This window comes from Spinacia oleracea, chromosome 4 (genome assembly GCF_020520425.1).
Source record: "Spinacia oleracea cultivar Varoflay chromosome 4, BTI_SOV_V1, whole genome shotgun sequence".
Lineage (NCBI taxonomy): Eukaryota > Viridiplantae > Streptophyta > Magnoliopsida > Caryophyllales > Amaranthaceae > Spinacia > Spinacia oleracea.
The window spans coordinates 51,154,557-51,161,870 of NC_079490.1; positions in this window are offsets into that span (position 1 = coordinate 51,154,557).

Consider the following 7,314-nt stretch of genomic DNA (forward strand, 5'->3'; position numbering starts at 1 on the left):
AGGTTCAGCTTGACCATAAGCTCAGAACCCATGATGATGTTTTGATTGTTGTTTGCCATATTAAAAAACTACAATTGAAAAGAATAAACAAATAAATAACCATTCACAGTTTCTCTTAATAAACTTAAATTCTAGCATACATGCATAATTCAATGTTTATTAAGCATTTTATTCAAATTATGTGTTCCGGCAGGTGTGAATAAAATGATTCCAAGATCCTAAAATCATTGAAGAACTAAGCACAGTTTGTCGACTTAATCCTAGAACATCTTAGGTAAGCAAAAGCCTTTTGCTAATAGTCTAGAAACTATTCTTGGTTGATAGGTACGTCTAAGAACTTATTAGGTAAACCTATCGAATTTGCCACGACATAAAAGGACTCCTTACTTATATCGTTGAGTTTCACCAAAACTAACATGTACTCACAATTATTTGTGTACCTTGCCCCTTTAGGACCAATAAGTAACACCTCGCTGAGCGAAAACTATTACTAGATTGATGTAAAGGATATCCAAGCAAGTGTATATTTTGGCATGGCACCTTTTAACTCAATTTTTAAGTTTGGAACTTAAGGCTCTTACTATGTTGGTTAGATTTTAAGTGAACTAAAATCCTTAATCATGCAACATAATCAAGCTTTTGATCTCATGCATTTTAAGACATATTTAAAACAATAAATAACTTAAAACATGCATAAGATATTTGTGATCTAGTATGGCCCGACTTCATCTTGAAGCTTTGACTTCAAAGTCCGTCTTGAAAATCTCCGTGGGAGGCACCATTTTCTTCAAATAGGATAAGCTATAACTAATTACAACTATTTGATGGTTCGCAGACCATATTTGAATTGAAAAATAACTTTGGTACTTTAGACCAATTACATTCAAATTAATGGTACGCAGACCATATTTTCTATCCTATTTGGGCCATACTAGTCACTTCATAACCTGCAAAACAGTACATATACAATATATACCATTCACCCATTCATTATCATGAATGGCCCACATAGCTGGTTAGTAAAACACATTATGCATCACGTAAACATTTGCAGCAATTAATCAAGGGCACCAATAATCTACCAATTATTCAGTCCTTATTAATTCTAATCAAGTTGTTTTAACCTTAAGGATTTGTAGACCTAATCAAGAGTTTATGACTAAAAAGCGCTCCCACTTAAACCAATAAATTCATATGCTTTACCAATTTTAAACATAAAAATGTATTTCTAGTCCAACCGGAAACATACAAATTTAATTAAAATTTAAAGCTCATATCAATTTATAATTGAATCCAAAAATTTAATTTAATTTCAGTCGTATTTAAATTAATTCATGATTTTAATTTTAGTAAAATAATTAGAATAAATAACATTTATTATAATTATAATATTCAAAATTAAAATCCAAGAAAATAATTCAAATTATTAATTTTAAAATTAATTAAAATTACGTGAACTGAAATTTTCAAATTAAACATTCAAAACTATCTAATCGTAACGCAAACACCCTACGCGTTGCACGCCCATGGGCCGTACGCACACAGCCATTGCTGGCCATGTGCGCGCAGCCCATGCGCTCGTCGCATAGCTGCTGCTTCCCTATCGCAAGCCTCCGCACGCATTGGTGCTCGCTGCGCGCGCCAGCGCTCATCGCACGCGAGCTATCGCTCGCAGTGCGCGCGCGCGACATCGCTCGCTGGGCGCGCGACATCGCTCGCTGTGCGCGCGAGCCATCGCTCGCTGGGGCGCGACATCGCTCGCTGGGCGGGCGACATCGCTCGCTGTGCGCGCGAGTAATGCTGGGCGCAGCGCTCGTGGCACGCGAGCTTGCGCTCGCTGCGCGCGAGGCTGCGCGCTCTTGTGCGAGGCAGCGCGCGTTGTGGCGCAGCTCGCTTGCTGCCCACACGCGACTGCCTTGGCTCGCTCTTCGCCCATGGCCATTCGTTCATTGCTCGTGGCACACGACACAAGGCAGGGCTGTTGCCTTGTGCTCGTGCACTACGCCCTTGCTCATTGCATTCGTGCCGCACGGGCGACGAGCTCCCTTGCTCGTCGTCGCATGCCCGCATTATACAACACCCCTTAAGGGTAACACGAAGCGTCCATTGCTTCGTGCGTGCAAGTTTTATGAACGAATCGCATAAAATTTAAAATTTATATTTAAAATTAATGACAAATTAATAAATAATATTAATTTCATAATTTTAGGGCGAAAAAATCGAAAATTTATTATCCAATTGATTTCCGATTGATATGGATTCAAGTCTAGGTCATAAAAATTTAAAATTTATCGTAAATTTACAATTTTTATGGTGGTTTTTAATCATAGGTTTCTAATTAAATTACAATTAATTATGAAAATCAAATTAATTCTAAATTATTCTAATTTTCAACAAATTAATCATAATTAATAATTAGATTGCATAATTAACAAGACTAGGCATTCAAACTTGTTAAACATATGCATGTGGGTCAATCAAAAATTCAAGATTTATCAACAAGAATCGCAAATATTTAATTTAACATCTTAAATTTACGAAATTTTGCATTCGAAAAACTAAAACCTTCGAAAAGTCATAGTTAGGCTTCGAATTTGAGAATTCTGGGTTCGGCAGAAAAAAACTATTTTTGTCAAAATTTTTAGAATGCCTTTTACATGCGGAATTGACATAAAAATCACTCAATTCGGATGAGTAACGAAGAAACTGCCGAAAAACTGCGTACGTATAATTAAATAAACGCAATTTGCTATTAATTAACAATTACGAAAATTAATCACCCCTTTTAATTCTTGCAAATTTGTAATATTTAACCATGTTCATGCAATTTAGATTATGAAAATAATAAGGTGCTCGTGATACCACTGTTAGGTTATGATACATATGACAATTCATAAATCATGCGGAAAAACCATAAACCCAGGAAAACATATTATTTACACATAATCATTTAGCATAGAATAGATGCATACTCTTTGTTGCGTGCCTTCCCTAGCTGCGCCCGAACCGAACAAGAACAAGTCTTTAGGACTCCAAGTGTCGTCCCTCCGTAGATAGTCCACAGCACGTCCGGATCCGCCTTAAGATTGACCAACTAGAATCGCCCTTAAGGTACTATTATTTTCGGCACTTTATAGGCAAATGTGTGACTGAATTTTTCTCTCAAAAACTCACTTTGAATACTTTGAAACTTGTGTTATAAATTGTGAGCCCTAGCCTCATATTTATAGCGGTATGGAAAGGGAATCGAAATCCTATTCAGATACAAATTAATCAAACCTAGAATCCTACAAGAACTCTAATTTAATTAATTTATCAAATAGAATTAGGAATTTAATCATTAACCGAACTCTGCATGTTTTAGGAAACGTGCACGAACACAAACACTTGCACACACACGCACGACAGCCACGATGGGCCTCATGCGTGCGCGCGAGCAGCAGCCCACTCAGCGCCCGCGCGCGCTGCGCGCTGTGCGCTGCGCGCGCTGTGCGCGCTGTGCGCTGCGCGTGCTGTGCGCGCTGTGCGCGCTGCGCGCAGCCTGCTGGGCCTGGCCTTGCTGTTTGTGCGGCGCGCTTGGCTTGCTGGGCGATGGCCTGGCTTCGTGCTGGGCCTCGTCCGGCAGGCCTCGTCCGATGCTTATTCGTACGATGCGCTTCCGATTAAATTTTCCGATTCCGGTAATATTTCCGATTCTGACAATATTTCCGTTTCCGGCAATATTTCCGATTCTGGCAATATTTCCATTTCCGATAATATTTTCCGATACGTACCATGTTTCCGTTTCCGGCAACATCTACGACTTGGATAATATTTATATTTCCGATACGATCCATATTTCCGTTTCCGGCAATATCATCGTTTCCGGAGTATTCATTTCTTGCCTGTGACGATCTTAGCTCCCACTGAAACCAAGATCCGTCGGTTCCGAATATTCATAGATAGAGTATCTAATGCCATTAGATACTTGATCCGTTTACGTACTATTTGTGTGACCCTACGGGTTCAGTCAAGAGTAAGCTGTGGATTAATATCATTAATTCCACTTGAACTGAAGCGGCCTCTAGCTAGGCATTCAGCTCACTTGATCTCACTGAATTATTAACTTGTCAATTAATACTGAACCGCATTTATTAGACTTAACATAGAATGCATACTTGGACCAAGGGCATTATTTCCTTCAGAATGATTTTTCGGTGTCTCATAATTGAACTGTCCAACTGATTTTATAGGGAGTCCAAAACTGTAACCGAAATTCAGAGTTTTAATTAGAGAATAAAACCAGAATTAATGAGTGAATAAAATCAGAATTAATTGGTGAATAAAATCAGATATTCAAAATCAAAACCGAAAATCTGAATTAAAACGGAAGCGAAAATCATGGAACCGTTTTCGTAATAAATGCGGCCGTTACGTTTTGGTTTAAGAATGTGGAGTGAACTACGTAACTGAACGGTCTCATAATAACTGGACCGTCAGTTACGACTTGGCCCAAAAAGAAGGCCCCACCACACCGCGCACGTGCCACGAACCGGCCGAACGGCGGCTGCGCGCATGGGGATTCCCTTCCTAGCCCAAACCACTAGGGGAAGCACTTCAAGAAGTAAACAACACTTCCCTATATTTAAACAAGGAGAAAGGTTCATTTTCTTTCCATGTGGGACAAAAACCCTTTTCTTTAAATACTCCATTTGAAAAGCCTACTTTTCATTTCTACCAATGTGGGACATTTTCACAATATGGTAAAACTTTTTCTTTGCATTGTTTCCAACAATCCCCCACAAATGCAAAGGCCCATTTGAAAAACAAGAAAAAGAATTCTAAGCATTTTTATGGAAGGTTTGATACTTGAATGTTGGTGTCTTTCGATTGCACCAACACATAGTGAAGATTATGCAATTTCTTTATTGAGAAAGTGAACAAATCTGGAACTATCCCAACCAAGAAATAAAACCCAATAACACATACCATACCTTAGATTATTATGAGTTCCGCGATAGCCAATCAACAACGGCCATTCTATTTGGGATGCTCATGAGTGCTCTAGAAAAACTTGCCTAAGTTTTCCATAGAAGGTGGCCAAACCTTCACACTCAAGTAGGTGATTTCATCAAGTCTATCACATAGACCACCCATATCCTGGGATATGAAATCATTAAGAGCTATTGCTCAACCTCTCAATACACATACGGTGAACTCATCAAGTCCTTCTCATTAGGACCACCCAGATTCTGGGATATGAGTTTCATTAAAAACTACAAAGGCTTAACCTTATGAAACATATGTACAAGTCATAGGAATGGGAAGTGTACAAAAATGAGTCTTTCCATGGCTTCGTTAGACCACAAGAAACCTTGTGTGAACAAGGTCGGGTGTCCACCATGAATTTCTCAACTAACAGGCTTAAGCTCCATTCCCCTCGACGTATCAAGGACTAATCTTCTATTTAGTCCCTTGGTTAAAGGATCTGCTATATTCCTCTCAGATCTCACAAATTCCATACTAATTACACCACTCTCTATTAGTGTTCTCACAGATTCATGCCTCGCATGAATATGTCTCTTTTTGCCGTTTATAAGCACTGTTTTTAGCAACACAAATAGCAGCTTGAGAATCACAATGTGGAGATACAGGTGGAGCAGGATGCCCCCACAATGGAATATCGGCCAATAAATTTCTCAACCACTCCGCCTCTTGCCTGGCCAAGTCCAATGCAATAAATTCGGACTCCATAGTTGACCGGGCAATACAAGTCTGTTTAGAAGACTTCCAAGAGATAGCTGCTCCACATAAAGTAAAAACATATCCACTGGTGGAACTTACCTCATCATTATCAGATACCCAGTTTGCATCACAATAACCTTCTAAAACAGCAGGAAATCCAACATAATGCAAACCCCAATCCATCGTGCCCCTAAGGTACTTTAATAACCTCCTAAGAGCATTCCAATGGTCTCTACCGGGGTTATGGGTATACCGACTAAGTCTACTAACTGCATAGGCTATGTCAGGCCGAGTGTAATTCATGAGAAACATTAAACTCCCAATTATTTTAGCATATTCAGATTGAGACACACTATTGCCTTTATTCTTTTTCAAGTGTATGCTAGCATCATAAGGAGTTTTAACTAGCACAATATCAAAACTGTTATATTTCTTTTACACTTTTTCCACATAGTGAGATTGAGACAAAGAGAAACCATTACTAGTTTTGGTGACTTTAACACCCAAGATCACATCAGTTTCACCCATGTCTTTCATTTCAAATTGAGAGGATAGAAACCTTTTGGTTTCATTAATAGCATCAATATGTGTACCAAAAATCAACATATCATCTACATATAAGCAGACAATAACACAATCAGAACCAAACATTTTTGAGTACACACAAGCATCAGCACGGTTCACAATAAATCCAAAACTTAAAATAGTTTTATGAAACTTTTCGTACCATTTTTTTGGAGCTTGTTTTAAACCATATAAAGACTTCTTTAACTTACAAACTTTATGTTCCTGTCTTGGAACTACAAAACCAGGAGGTTGAACCATATAAATTTCTTCTTCTAGGTCGCCATTCAAGAAAGCAGTTTTTACATCCATTTGATGCACAATTAACTTATAACTTGAAGCTAAAGAAAGTAAAGCACGAATAGTGGCGATCTTAGTTACTGGTGAGTAAGTATAAAAGAAATCAACACCAAATTTCTGTGTGAAACCTTTAATTACAAGTCTTGCTTTGTACCTGTCAACTGCACCATCAGTTTTCCTTTTCCTTTTAAAAATCCATTTACAACCAATGGCTTTACGACCTTTAGGTAATTCAACTAATTCCCATGTATGATTAGACATAATGGACTCTATTTCACTATTAATCGCCTCTTTCCAAAAACTAGCATCAATTGAACTCATGGCCTCATCAAAAGTTTTGGGCTCATCATCAAACAAGTGAAGAAATACAACTAACTCATCTATTTCATCCACATTATTGAGTTCAGATAAAAACACAGTCAAGAAATAAGGACCATAGCTAGTTTTAGTTCGACGCCTTTTACTTTTCCTAGGTTCTACAACATCAGTTTGAACAATAGAAGAAGACGAAGGTATAGAAGAAGAAGAGGGAACAGAAGTAGAAACATCCTGTGAATCATCATGGGAATTGTTATGTGAAACAACATTCTTCTTTAAATGAAAAATATGCTCAAAAAATTCAGCATCTCTAGATTCACACATTGACCTATCACTCAAACACATGAACCTATAAGCTGCACTATTTCAGCATAACCAACAAACACTGCATCAAAAGTTTTTGGACCA